Source organism: Mastigoproctus giganteus, chromosome 1, assembly GCF_048544385.1.
Source record: "Mastigoproctus giganteus isolate SK-2022 chromosome 1, ASM4854438v1, whole genome shotgun sequence".
Lineage (NCBI taxonomy): Eukaryota > Metazoa > Arthropoda > Arachnida > Uropygi > Thelyphonidae > Mastigoproctus > Mastigoproctus giganteus.
This window is the reverse complement of record NC_143575.1, coordinates 83,359,109-83,374,964: the sequence shown is the minus strand read 5'-3', so window position 1 is coordinate 83,374,964 and position 15,856 is coordinate 83,359,109.

Below are 15,856 nucleotides of genomic sequence, written 5' to 3'. Positions count from 1 at the left end.
ACCTCAGCCATGCTCTGAAATTAGCCTGCATCATTGAACAGATTCAAATCGCTGTGCTAGAGCATAGACAGAAATAAATTTTACTAATTGACTATAACTCAAGACCATTTAAGTGATTTACTAATTTCCATTTCATTCAACATTGTTACTTCTGAGGACATCAAATAAATCCAAGAGATTTTGCTGAAGTAAAGTACAGAAAAAATATATACTCTATACAGTACTGTGCAATTTCGAATATACAGCACGCTGACTCATATCTACTGAAAAATAGAGACGGCTTGAGTTCAATTGAATAATCTATATTTATCCCCAGTGAACCTTATATTAGATATATATATTTTGTTTCTGTGGTAGCATAATAAAATGTCAAACAGGAGATTGACCCTTTGAGCTTGTAATGTCAGTTATTATACAGGACTTTCAACAATAACAGAATTTTAGCTCTCGTGGGTAGCACAGTTGTTGAATTACCGTCATCCCCGGACCGATGGAAAAGACATGAGTTCGGATCTCGTCGATGACGTGAGGAAATTTTTTGGGCCTTTTTTTACAACGTTGCTGAGTTAGTTGGCCTCAGGCGAGGGTTGCATAATTTATTTTCCCGGAAAATCAGATTTTTCAACCAGCAAACAAATGTTGTAGGATTACAGGAGCATCAGTGACTAAGGCCATATTTCTTCTTCTATATTGTCTGTAAATTGCGTGTGTATTGAGGTAAATTGCGTGTGTATTTTCTGTTTGCTGGCCCCTCGTGGGTAGTACAGTTAGTAGAATCGTCATCCTCTCCACACCGGGAGGAAAAGACCTGAGTTCGAGTACGGTCGATGGCGACAGGAATTTTTACTGGTATTTTTCACAACATGGCTGAGTTATCGGTCTCAGGGGAGGGTAGCATGGCTTTTTCTCCAGGAAACTCGAGTTTTTCGTCCAGCAAACAGAAAATCGAACACAGAACACACGCAATTTACGCAATCTTTTTTTTTGTGGGACTCTCTTAGATGCCTAGGCTACCCCAGGATTCAACCTGCCAGAGCTTTCTTCTACTAATACTTCACAAAACACACACCCTGGCATTATGCAGAGTATTGTATTCTACACAGAGTAAAAACGCGGAGTTGGGGGAGACCCCCGGTGCCGCCAGACAAAAAAAAAAAAAAAAACAATATGTCACTGTGATCGACATCTAATCAGGAAATGACCTATGTAATTATTTACCTGTGCATTTGTAGTTCGCAGCATTTTCAAGGTCGAACAAATATCACTATGTAATTATTTCCTACGTTTACATAGGTCACTTAGAAAAGGCCTTTTGCTTCGGGTTTCATAATGCACGAGGAACATTGTTGCATCCGAAAGAGCAAGACTAAAATATTTCACTGAAATATTTACAAAGTATACAAATATTTACAAAATACTAAACTTCAGTATTTACAACCACTGTATACAATATTAATTAATATACAAAAAACGTTAAAATGGAACATCAAATGTTAGACTGGGAAGCACGTGCACGTTATGGAGGCAGTTGTCAATAATTAATTGCATTTGTAGTGACATAACTGCCTCGCCCTCTTCTCCCATTGGCTCGAATAAATATCACTAGGAGGAAAACTTTTTTATTGTATAGAGAGATATGTAATAATTTAGGGCAGGAAGCCTGAAGATACGGAAAATATATATGACTATTCTACAGTAGCACATAGCATCATTTTTGTACTTAGATATACAGATCTACATATAAAATAAATTTTCTGTTTATACTCCGGGACGCCTAAATAGTCAGAGGAGTTAACAAGATAGACAATACAAGAAACAGCACCGTATTCAGCCGTCACAGGTTTGAACCCCGGTTACTCAAGGTAAGTGTACTTATGCACCCGTGCGCCTGACCACTAGGCTACGGCGGCTGTGAATCACTTTACGAGTTGCTCTGCTCTTAGACTTCAAATAAATAACACCTTTTCAAAGAGAAGTATATTGTTACTTATTCTTAGTGTGGTGCTATCACCGAGACGTTCATTCATATAAGTTTCTCTCGTTAAGGGGGAGAAGGGGTCAAACCCAGGCCATTTCCACACGGTGTGGAAAAGACGAAATCTGTATATCTGTAATAATACTACGCTGATGTTTCATTTAGAGTTTGATCATATTACTTCCCATATTACTAAACCACAAAGCATTTGTGCAGAGAACTTCTGATAATTTCTCTCCATCAGATGAACTCAAACAAATCACTGCTTCAAAGAGCACTTTAGCATTAGCATTAGCATTAGTAGAGGCATTTGATGCAAGAAAGTAAGCTTATGCAGCATCAGCCAAAAAAAAAAAAAAAACCACTTCCACTTCACCCCTCTGTTCGTTCAAAATACCTGTCCAGCTGAGCCTTAAACTTATTTAGGCTATCAACCTCCACGACAAGGGATGGAAGTCTGTTCCACCAACCAACCACCCGCTGGCTAAAGGCAAATTTCCGCACGTCTATCCTACATCTGTCTTTCCTCAATTTGAATTTATGCCCTCTCAGGTGATTATTATGAGCTAGAGGAAGAATCCCATCAGCATTGAGCATGCTCAAACCATTCAAGGCTTTATACACCTCTATCAGATCACCTCGCTGGTGCCTAGTCTCCAGACTCTGTAATTTGCAAAACTTAAGCCTTTCTTCGTAAGAGCACCCCTTTGTTCCATTCACTAATCTTGTTGCCCTTCTCTATACTCGTTCCAGCAGCTCTACATCCTTCTTGAAATGAGGCCTCCACACCTGTATACAGTACTCTAGGTGTGGCCTGACCATTGCCTTATACAAGGGAATAATCACCTCCTTATCCCTGCTGGAAAAATTCCTGTATATCATTGACAATACTCCATGAGCTGCTTTTGCAGCCCGTCTGCACTGCTCAGAGAACTTCATATCTGCCTGCACAACCACCCCCAAGTCCCTTTCATTCTCTGCCACTGTCAGTGTAGTACCACAGAGTTGATAGGTTGCTCTGGGGTTGCTGTTTCCCATGTGTAGTACTTTACATTTGTCAATGTTAAACTTCATTTGCCACCTCCCAGCCCACCTGCTCAACCTTTCCAGATCCTGTTGCAGCAGCATAGCGTCAGTAGTGTCCTTGACAACCCTGCCAACCTTTGTATCGTCTGCAAACTTGGACATTAAGCTTGACTTGATATACCATCATCAATATCATTTATAAATACAGAAAACAATAATGGATCCAACACTGAGCCCTGAGGGACTCCACTAATAACATTAGTCCACGATGAGCAGTGTCCATTGATTACCACTCTCTGTCTTCTCCCCCTCAACCACCCCTTTATCCATAGCAGCAATTTGCCTCCAATGCCACACTGCTCCAATTTGTGCAGCAGTCTTCCATGTGCAACAGTATCAAAAGCCTTTCTAAGATCCAATTATATAATATCAAAGCTATTCCCTGCATCCAGTTCTTTTGTGACTGCATCATAGTATCCAATCAAATTGGTCAGGCAAGACTTCCCCTTAACAAAACCATGCTGTGTCCGAGCTATAAATCTGTATATCTGTAATAATACTACGCTGATGTTTCATTTAGAGTTTGATCATATTACTTCCCATATTACTAAACCACAAAACATTTGTGCAGAGAACTTCTGATAATTTCTCTCCATCAGATGAACTCAAACAAATCACTGCTTCAAAGAGCACTTCCATTGAGATCGGCTGTTTTTCTACAACCTATCACTCAAATAAAGGCTACAGGTACTAACATCACACAACACACACACACAATGTAGGTTCATTTACCCCCTCCAACGGGGAGCAATGGAAACACGAGCTTTGTTGCTCATTGTAACATACATTCCCTTGCTATATCAAACAATGCAATACAAGAAATGGTGCAATTCGAACGTCTTTGTTATATTCGCATCCTAGAGAAATCCTAACAATTTTGTTGGTAATTTCCTGCTCCTCAACCTCATCCTCACTACTTCGAAAATTTAAGTAGATATTTTAGTTAAGGGAAGCTTGAAACTGAAATTAGAAAGCTAGATATTTTAAGACAACCTTATCATATAAAATATTGAGCAAAGGATTTACATAATTCAAAAGAGCTTTCAGTAGATACACTTCATATCGCTATGGTTGGCAGGAAAAATTACTTAGTTTTTTTGCAGTCTTAAAGACAGTAATCAAAGTACTATTGCCATACCTATATGGCAGAGCTACTGCTATACCTATATGGCAATACTGGTTGCTATCTCGGTGTGGAAGAAGAGTGATCTGATCGGCTGCTAGAGCATGTTAACTCTGGTAACTCACTGTCATCTATGCAGAGCAATTGTTGAGCTATGTCTGGTGATTTAATTCATCAAACACGCTGCATATATGCGCGAAAAATGTGATAATACCGTGAAAGTTTCTGCGAATCATGATTCTGCATGTACGACATGTTTTGCATTCAATAATAATGCAAAACTAACATTAAAAACTAATTAAAAGTTCAGGTCAGTTACAGCAGTTGATTGAATTCAAGTTCCTACACTCACCCCCCCCCCCCCACAATGATCGTTTTATGCTTTAACAGGACCTAGAAAAACTAATCGGATAGGCTGAAAATTGACATTGAAGTACATCATTCAAGCTGCAGTTCTTGAAAAATTCAAGGTATACGACATTTGGGTAACACTAATCCTGCAATGACTTGCTATTTGGTAGCGAAAATTCAAGATAGTTGAAAATGAAAAAGACGTAGTGGATAATTGTAGTACGAAAGCTCTCCGAGCAGTAAAGACAAACTGCTTGGACAGCTCATAGGAGTCTGTCAATGACATACAAGAAGTTTCCTAGCTGTTTGTTTGTTATAGGATTTTAGTCGCATCAGAGATCATCATCATCTTCAGCCATTGTCAATCACCTGCAGGATGAATGCCTCCTCAACACGTTCACAGCAACTGTGGTCTTGTGCTTTCTGTTGTCAGGGTACACCAGCAAATTCCACAATTTCATCGATTCATCTCATCTTTGGTCTTTTTTTTAGGCGTTTAGAGTCAAGCGGCATCCATTCCAAAATTCGTTTCGCCAATCGCCAGAGCTTATTGATATGCGACCTGCCCATTTCTATTTTAAGCGCTTTGCTCTTTCAATAATATCACAAACTTTGGTTTCTTGGCGAATCCATGCACATGTTTTTCGGTCTCTTTTGGTTATGTACAAAATTCGGCACTCCATACTTCTCCGTGTGACCCTGTCTTTGTAAAGCTTTAGCATTCAATGCCCATGCTTCACAACCATATGTTAGGATAGGAAGGATATACTGATCATAGTGTTTAGGGTAAGGCGCCACCTGTGGTCTCCCACAACTGCACGGCTATACTGATCAAAAAACGTTTCCTTTGAGACAGAGTGGCAAGTTTGTCTTAAAGACTATATTAAGCTTTCCAAATGTTTGCCATCCAAATTTTATGCGCCGTTCAATTTCCATCTGTTAAAATTTCTTGTCAAAGGTAAACATACCTTTCCACTTCTTTTAGTTCTTGTCCATCGACCATAATTTTCTTTGGTCTGGTAAATTTATTGTACATAATCTGTTATTTTTTTTATTATTATTATTTTTTTGATATTCGTTTTCAAACCGTAATTCTTACTTTCAAGCTGCAGTTCCTGAAATTTGAATCAATGTTTTGCTGCAATTTTTCCAGATCATTGGCAAAGAGAATGATAAAAAATTATCCGCACTGTTTGTCCAGGTTAGGGGTAAGGCACACATGGATGGAACACATATCACTCCTCCATGCTGATATGCCCAACCGAATTTTTACAAGCCGGCTGGCCAGGCCTGGCGCCCTTGGTTTAATTTTGGTGTTGTCTTCACCCAACGTCAATCGTATCACGGGCTTGAACCCCCCGGTCCACTCAAAGAGCGCATGGCACTGCACTCTCGCTCCTGACCACTCGGCTACGTCGTAGCCCCGGCAAAGAGAATGATATCATTTGCAAATCGTAAGTGATTCAAGTAATCTCCATTTATCTTGAGTCCTTTATTATCCCAATTTAGCTTGCAAATTATTTCTTCTAAACAGGCTGCTGTTGTTGGGTTTTAGGAGCATCGTCCACTAAGGTCATGTTGCTCCATGTATATTGTTGATTTTTTCTGGACGAAAAACCCGAGTTTCAAAGAGGGAAAACTATGCTACCCTCGCCTGAGACCGACTAACTCAGTCACATTGTGAAAAATACCCATAAAATTCCTCGTGTCATCGACAGGTTTCGAACTCAGGTCTTTTCCACTCGGTGAGGGAAGGACGGTGATCTTACCAACTGTGCTACCCACGAGTCTTCTAAACAGGCAGAAAATATTTTCGGAGAGATTATATCTCCTCGTCGGGCGCCTTTTGCTATGTTGATCTCAGCTTTATGATTGTTGATCTGTATTGATGCAGTCGCATTTGATATATTAATTGAAGAATATTGGAGTGAGCCCTGTCTACATCTTGGTTGATTATTGCTTGTTTTGTGACTGAGTCGAATGATTTTTCACAGTCGATGAAGGCTATACATAATGGAAGGTTTTATTCATTGCGTCGCTCTATAACTTGCCGCGCACTGTTTGGATGTGGCCCATTATACTAAAGCCGCTTCCGAAACCTGCTTGTCCTTCGGATTGTGCCGGATCAAGTATTGTGCCTATTCTTCTTGAAAGTAACTTTGTGAAAATCTTGCAGACAACTGGGAATTTAAGCTTATTGGTCAATACTTTTTTAAATCTGCCTCGTCACCATTTTTTGTGCAGCAGAATGGCTTCTTCATTTTTTCATGCTACCGATACTTTGTTAAGTAAACGGCATTTTGGAAATAGCTTGGCTAGAGCTTTACAAACTGGCTGGAATCCAGCTTTCAACATTTCAACAGTGACTTTATCGGATTCTACTGCTTTACTGTTTTTCATTGATTTTATAGCATCTTCTACTTCTGCTACCAAAATTTCTGGTACAGCTTCGGCATCTGGTGTTGGATCCAGTTGTTGTACATTATCCTTATAAAGATTTGAATAAAATTCTTCAACTCGCTTAAGTATTTGTTTTTGGCTTCTTGTTGCCGTGCCAACCTCAAGCTTTAACGCTGACATTTGACACTTGCGTGTAACCATTTTTTTTTTTTTTTTTTTGCTTTCTTTAGCCCTTTCTGACGAGATCAAGTCTTTAGTTGATCTTGTCAGAAAAACACTAAAATAATTGATTTTCTTTTAGTGTTTTTCTGAAAATATCCAGGTTGAACTTACGTGTTTCTTCTTTTATGAACTTTCTTATAACCTTGCACATTTCTACATATTCTAACATGTTTTGTATGTTACCACTTTGTTTCATTTCACGTCGATTTTTCAACATTGCAATTGTTTGTTTTGATATTCTGGTTGGTTTGTCTCGTTTTAAAGTAACTGCAAGGGCATAGGCAGTGTCTATGCCCTTGCAATAGTCTCAATGACTTTGTCACTATCGGCTGTGTCAGCAAGGCCTTGCAACACGCGAAAAAGATTGGACAGTTCTAGTTCCAAGTTTTGACGATTTTTCAAGTTGGTCAGCGTCGATCTTCTTTACCTTAATTAACTAGATCAATTTCTTTCGTTCTTTCTTGCAATCAATTTTGATTTTTGTTCTCAGTAACGATGATCACTTTCAACATTAAAATGATTCAAGACTGAGCAGTCAGTGAATATCGTTTTATTGTTTATCAGTATGAAGTCAATTTCACTAGTATTTCCAAGAGAGCTCTTCCATTTGCTTTCCCCAGATCTTTCCTCATTTTCGTCGAGCCTTTTTCTTGAAGAATAAGTTCATGATGAACAAATTTTGTTCCTCCGCAAATTCAATTAGTAGACTGTCTCTATCATCTCTTTTTTCTAGTTCCATATGGCCGACAGATCTTTCCCCATTTTGGATCTTACCAATTCTCGCATTGAAATCGCCAATTACAATTTTATAGTGGTAGTCTTCCTGTTTGTTAAGGTTATTTTGTTACTTTTTTTTTTTTTTTTTTTTTTTTAGGAGCATTAGCAACTAAGGCTATATTGCTCCAGGGATATGCGGTGGTCATTCCCTGTTCTTTAAAGCGTGTGCTATACACTACTGCTGCTCCTGCCCACCGTTTGTAAAGGTGCAATACATCTTCATAAAATTCTTCAACTTTATCATCACTCTGGCTACTTGTAGGCCTTTGCTTGAATAAGGCATAAGCTTGAATAATTTAAAGAGAATGGCGACTGTTAACCTAATAGCACGGAAAGCAAGTCCTTCGGTAATACGTTCTTCTTTTATGGTAGAATCTGTTAGTCTTTTGGTGATCAGGAACCCAATTCCATCACACCGCCCATTATTTGTTCCTTACAGACAATGTCCATCTGTTTGACCAAATCTTCACCTTTTCTTCGAATTTTCACAAAAACCGCTGATGTCCCAATTGATATTTTTCAGCCCTTGTAATAGTTCTAGGCGTGAGTTTGGTCTGTACTCATAGACCGAATGTTAAGCGTCCCAATGTCTAAAGGCAGTCTGATCCAGCCCAGTGATTCTTGGCATCCTCTGCCATTGAGTTGGTCTTCACATGCAGTAGGTAGTAGCTCTCAGGCTTCCGGGGAATCAGAGACCATATTGCGCTGTATATATTATGCCTGTAAATTGCGTATGTGTTATGGTCGATTTGCTGTTTTCTGGGAAAAAAACCCAACTTTCCGGAAGGCAAAACCATGCTACCCTTGCCTGAGCCCGATTAACTCAGCCACGTTGTGAAAAAGACCCAGAAAAATACCTCACTTCATTGACGGGATTCGAATTCAGGTCTTTCCCACCCGGTGTGGGGAAAGACCTGAGTTCGAATCCACGAACGCGCGAAGGCACTTTTCTAGCCGAGATAAAGAAGTGACTGTTGCACTGTATAAAGAAATGGTTGGGTCACATCCAGGGCTGTAGTCAGTATACTGCCTGGAAAAGATCATCTCACCTGAAAAAATCTGCAACTACCCTAACACCAAAATATAGTGGCACACTGTTTGGGTGGGGGGTGTCTCCAGTGGTTTCCCACATCTGCACTCTTTACTCTGTATGGTGATGCAGTACTCTGTAAAAGCCAGAGGTGTGAGTTGTGTGTTGTTTTGTGAAGTGTAGTGTTAGGATGTGTTGCACATCTGGCTTTTCACCGCGGGCCCCCTGATTGGGTCCACACGTTGCCCGCCACTAACCTCTGGGAGGTAGCCAGGCAGTCCCAAATCTTTGGCAGGTCCTGCCGCCTAATCGCCTCAGCTTTCAGCAGCAAGGACCTATATATAAAAAAAAAGCTAGAGGAAAAGGGGTTTAGAGTGAAGAAAGGGGGGGCGATAGAAGTATGGAGATGATAGTGAAGATATCCTCAAGAACGATGGAGTGATCTCTATCAGGCAGAAAATGGGGGGAGGGGAAGTGGGTTTGAAGTAACTGGGCAAGGGAGCCCAGCTGATCACCGATAGGCACATTGTCATGTTATCTTAGGAGTCCAGTCGTGTGAGGGGACAAACAGAAGAGTTTATCCAGATGCCGAATTCGCTTCTAGAGTTTGAATAGTCGAGTTGATCTGTGAGAGTAAACCTTATTCCTACAGTTTTACAGGTCCAGTGCTACCTCGTCCAGTTATTGTCGATTTTTGTTTAGATGCTGGGGCCCCTGTTATTGTTGCTGGAAAGTTGAGTAGGCCAAATTCCTTCAGTTTTGCATTTGTTATGCTGCCTCGTTCAGTTATTGTCGATTTTGGTTTAGGTGCTGGAGTCCCTGTTGTTGTTGCTGGGCGATATAAAGAAATAAATTTTCTGTTTATACTTCGGGAAGATTACACGGTCAGAGGTCACAAGATACAGAGAATACGAGAAACAGCACCGTATTTAGTAGTCACGGGCTTGAACTGCGCTTGAACTGCGCCTTGCGAAGAGGTCTTTCGCGAAGCGTGTGAAGGCCAGGTATTCTTTCGGTGATCAAGACGTTGCGGAAATCCTCATAGAGCCGATAGTCGTAGGTGCTGTCAACTCTCAAGTCCGCCGCACCAAAATATATTGGCAACTCACCACTGTATCGCCTAAGCCAGAGGTGGGCAACCTTTATAAATGGCGTGCCAAATAAAATGTCTATGAGGTACACGCGGGCCAAATTTTTTTTAGCTTTCCACGACTTTTAGGATTATTAAAATTATGTATAATAAAAAAATTGTCATAAATAGTTTTATGTTATTTATTGTAATAGTTATACATACACATACATATAATTAATTTTAATAATTAGACAAACGAAATACAAATTCAAGATAAAATTACAAAAATATAATTATAGTAACAAAATACAAATACAATTCCAGTAACAAAAACTGCTACTACTGTTAATTGCTACTATATAAAATGTAGTAGCAATTAACCTACAGAATTCGGGCCGGAAGTGATGGACCCTGCCAAATTAGGACCTAAACAACTGTGCAATATATCTGGACACAAATTGCGCCTGGATACATAAGGATTAGAATGATATAAAACACAGTGTTTCCTTATGCTTTGAAATAATTCAGAAATCAAGGTTGGGGGGGTGCGGAAACAAATATTTTTGACTCCGCGCGCAACATTTAACACTTTCCGTTATTATTATTAATGTGTTGAAAGTGATAAGAAACAAAATATATATTCAGTAGTGACGGTACCATAAGTCCTGCATACAGAAGTCAATCACAGTTTTTTTTTTTTTTTTTTTTATTCTTTGCAAATCGTAGTTTAAATCTGGTGGATGTTGTGTGGCAGATAAGGAGTGTTAATTACACAGTACATTAAGTACACTCGGAGTAAAGTGCTTTCAAATGAAGATAAGAAGAAACTGATAATAAGGAGAAAGAAGTGTGCTGATGCAGTAATAACCTTTCATGAACTGCGATGCAGAATTAACCGTGCTTAAATCGCTTCGTTCTTGTTCAAGATCATTAGTCTGCTATACAGATGAGCACACTTTTTCCATACAAAGGGATTTAAGGGTTCTATCAAAAAAAAAAAGAATAAAAAAGGGCATAATAGAAATCTTTGAGTAGGCGAGGAAATGAAGCGAACAAGATACAGGGCAGTAAGCAGCTTAAATAATAAAAACGTTAAAATGATTAATTATTTTAGGAGATTATTAGTAATTTAAAAAAAAAATTTTGTTTTACTCTTGTATGCTTGGATGATTTGCCACTGCAAAAATTTAAAAAGAAATGGAAAAATAATAACGAAAGCACAAAATACTGTGACGTTCATATGTACCTTGCTCGTTACTTGCCCCTTCCCTCAAGCACGGCTACTTACTTGCAGTTTACTATGGACAAAAAAAAAAAAAAAAACATGAGCAACAATTAAGATAATTCTTCAAAATAAATGAGGTTCTTTCATACTTTGACTCATATATAGAATGTTAAAGACAGTTAAATTGGATGATTATTCTTTACCGACGTATAAGCGTGCGCGCGCGCGTGTGTGTGTGTTGTATGTGTGTTCACACATATCCTTTATTTTTTGTAACATGGCAAAATAAAACAAACTTTATCTAAGCAAAGACAGTATATATGGAAGAGAGAACAAAACTGTTAAATTAAATACTTCTAACCATAAATAATGCACACGGAGAGCCTCTCTCTCTCTCTAAGAGTATTCTATTCTATTCTTCGCTCCTGTTCTATCCCCCCCTTTCCCCCTGTGGTTATCGCTTCTGACAATGCTCCCGAGTTGTAAAAAAAAAAAAAAAGTTGAGTTCGAAAAGGTTTGAGTTAATCGGTTTCGGCCGGATTTTCCCCTGGAAACTTGGGTTTTCGTCTAGCAAAACAGTAAAGCGACTTACGAATGCATGCAATTACATATAATGTCTCATAGTCTTAGTTTATTTGTCGCTTAACACACACATCACAAAAGTTACAAATGTGTTGGGTGGCAGATCTGTGAACGTGCAGGCCGAGGAAGCATGTCCCGCTCACGGAGGTACTGTCGCTATATGAGAACTGTATATGAGCGGACGCTGTCTTGCTGGAAAATCTAGCAGCACTACTCCCCTTCCTCCAAAGCATGACTCTCATTTGAGGGTTGGAATTAAACGTAGAAAGGGCACAAATGCACTGGTCTTAGAATGATTCCAACATAACGTCTTGCCCTCAACGTGCCATCCATAACGACCAGAGGTGAATGGCTATTGTTCCTGATGGCTAGATTCGCCTGTGGTTGTCGTTCACTGTAGACACGTGCTAAATGTGTCCGCTTGATTGTAAATGGCGGTAGTTTCCAAGTTTGGGAATCCCTACGTTTGAAGACGGCCTCCGTAGCCGAGTGGGCAGGAGCGGGAGTGCAGTAGCACACGCTCTTTGAGTAGACCGGGGTTCAAGCCCCTGACTGCTGAATACGGTCGATCTGCCAACCCGCACTGGACCAGCGTGGCAGATTATGGTCCATTTCCCTCAACATGAATTGTTGAGGAGGCTTCCATCCTGCAGTGGGTTGATAATGGCTGCACTTTACTTTTTTTTTTTTTTACGTTTGAAGACTGCACTTGCTGTATACAGCGTCTTTCATCCAACCAAGTCAAAAATAGTCGATTGTTACTGAGTGTTTTCTGATTGAAATATGGATTTGCAAGGCCTCCTAGATGATACAAGGTAAGTTTAGTGAGGTAAGTACTGTTATTTATTTATTTATTTATTCAGGTGTTACTGAGACATTGTTGTTGTAGTAGGGTTTTAGGAGCATCAACGACTAAGGTTGCATTGCTCCGTGTGTTTATTATCTGTAAATTGCATGTGTTCTGTGGTCGATTTTCTGTTTTCTAGATGAAAAACCAGTTTCCGGGAGAAAAACCATGCTACCCTCGCCTGAGACCGACTAACTTATCCACGTTGTGAAAGAAGCCCATAAAAATTCCTCCCACCATCGACGGGACTAGGACTCAGGTCTTTTCCACCCGGTGTAGGGAGGATGGCGATCCTACCAACTGTGCTACCCACGATGGCTGTTACTATCTGGGCTTTCCCAGCCTTTAAGGGGCAATAATGGTACCGTAATTTTTCAGCGCCATTGTTGCTTTATGCGGATTACCTGTTTTGTTGCAGGCGTTCATTGTCATGAACGCCTGCACCTTTAGGCCTGACTTCAGTATAGAAGTTGATGTAGTAAAATATTAAGATTGAAAATTTTGGTTGTCAGGAATACAAATCTTACTCTCATTTTGCTATGTTTGATGGCCCCTCCGTAGCCAGGTGGGCAGGAGCAGCAGTGCGTAACACACGCTTCTTGATTAGACCGGGGTTCGAGCCCGTGACACCAAATACGGAGGATGCAGAAAGGTCAGGGAATGACTACTGCATATCCCCGGAGAAATATGGCCTTAGTTGCTAATGCTCCTAAAAACCAAATAACAAACAAACAAACAACAAGCTATATTTGATAGCGTTATATATACAGTAATGATATTTCGGCTGGAAATAGGATCCCACTACCTTGCAAGTAAACATCAAGGAAAGTAGCTATTTTGTTAAAGAGGTATATGCTGAATTAATTCAGCCAACCCTTGAATCTTTCAAGGGTTGGCTTAAATCTCTCAACCTACTAAGACAAAAACGCAGAAGGGCAGGATATAAACACCCAAAATACAGAAAAGTGATCTCAGATTGTGAGTGAAGCTAAGACGCTGCAACCATCGATACGCTTGACTAGAACTATAACAGATAATGATGTTCCCACTTCATCTGATGATGAAAGTAAACCAGGACCTGCTGCTACTAAGACTAAGGGAAAGCACCTATGATTGCCTTCTCTTTTAGGGAAGAAGGCAATCATAGGTGCTTTCCTTTGTTGCAATCAAACAGCCTTTGTTGGCCGTTTGAAGGCAGTCAAACAGCCAACAAAGAGAAGCAGTAAAAATCAGAGAGAATCCAATGGTGTCTGAGATAGGGCTGAAAGTTGACAGACCCAAAACTAGAGGGCCTAACATTATCATATTTGATTTAGACAGACAAAACCAAGAAAGAAATACTAACAGAGGTAAAAGCTAAAACTTTCAAGAATTTATGACAGTGGATGAACTAGAAGATGAGTTCCAACTGAAATGTGACACCAGAACAAGAACTAAGTAAAGTTGCAAATGGATTGTGGAATTATCCACAAGAATATGGCAAATCATTTCCAAACAACAGAGAATTTACATTGGATGGGGGTAGGCTTAAGTACAGGGAGCACTTCCCAGTACCTGAATGCTACAGGTGCCTGAGGTTGGGGCATACCTCTGAGACCTGTTCTAAAAAGAGCAAACCTGTGGTCATTGCGCCGTTAAGGCCACGACTACAAAGAATGTAGAAAAAAGCAGGAGGCAATTGTTCAAACAGCAAAACTGCTGGGCTTTCCTACAACCACTCTGTTAGAGACCCAACATGTCCTATTTTAATCAGAATAGTTACCAGGCATTGAATTCCTACAGCTCAATGCCCAGAGAGCTCGTGCAGTTGCAGACCAACTCAAATTATAAAACTAAACGACTCAATCAGCAGGAGAAAAGAAGAGAAATGACCAGGCCACGATCTCCTAGAACCTGAAATGATAAAAAAAAAAAAAAAAAACCTTAGCTAACAGTCACCACTTGCTTCAGGTATATGACAACTTGCCCGAGTTCGAATCCCGTTGATGAGGCCAGGAACTTTAATGGGCTTTTTTCACTCTGTGGATGAGTTAGTCGGTCACAAGCGTTGATAGCAAGGTTTTGTCCCCCAGAAACTGTTTTTTTTTACGGGTTTACGTAAGAAATTACTGGGTGATCCTATTATAATAGTTTGGCTTTGTCTAAACAATGGAGTATTTCTTAGCTCATGGAAATTAGCTGATCTCAGATTAATTCTCAAGAATCCGGAAAACCTCCCAACGGACCGAAATCATAGAGAACAATAGCCTTGTTGCCAGTACAAGTATGGAAAAGTATTTGGAAAGGCACTTTCCAATACTTTGGACAGTGCCTTTCCAAAGTATTGAAAAGACTGATATTCTTCCGCTTAGAAACATACAAACAGTCGGACAAGCAGTTTGGATTCGGACCTGGATGTTCTACTGAGGATTCAATGAATAAATTAATGACAGCAGCGCAAACCGTACAAGAAAATTAAATGCTGCTGGCTCTTTCAATCGATTTTGCTGATGTCTTTGATATCTTATGGTGGCCCAACATTCTCAGGAGAGTACGCCATGCTGGAGTTCCACAGAATTTATACAACTGTATTAAGGATTAGCTCAATAATAGGAAAATTGCATGACAAAAAAAAAAAATAATAATAAATAAATAAAAGATATTAGGATCACCCGTAAATGATTACATCTCGAACATCTAAAGTTCCTGGCGTCATCAACGGGATTCGAATCCGGGCCTTTTCCAAGCGGTGTGGGTGACGATACCACTGTGCTACACGCGCAGACAAATTGCAGTGACAACCACATATCAATGCATACAAAGTAATGTAACCAAGGATGCCCGCAGGGTTCAGATCACAGGTTAAAATAGCATAGTTTATCCCTCTGGAAACTTCTTTTTTGTCCAGAAAAAGAGGAAGACCGACCAGGGAATACACCAATTTACAGACATGCTTGTAGATGAAGTAATATAATTTTTTGACTTGCTGTAGATCCCCACAATATGAAGCTTTTTCTAGCAAACATAGTTTGATAATACCGTATATGTGCAGTATTAGCAAAATACTGCAAAATAAGAAAAATTATACATTCGTATTACTTCTTTTTTTAAAGCTATTTAAATTCAAAAATGCTTCTTAGCCATAAACAATTAAGGCGAAAAAGTAGAAAAGGGCATAATGACCGAG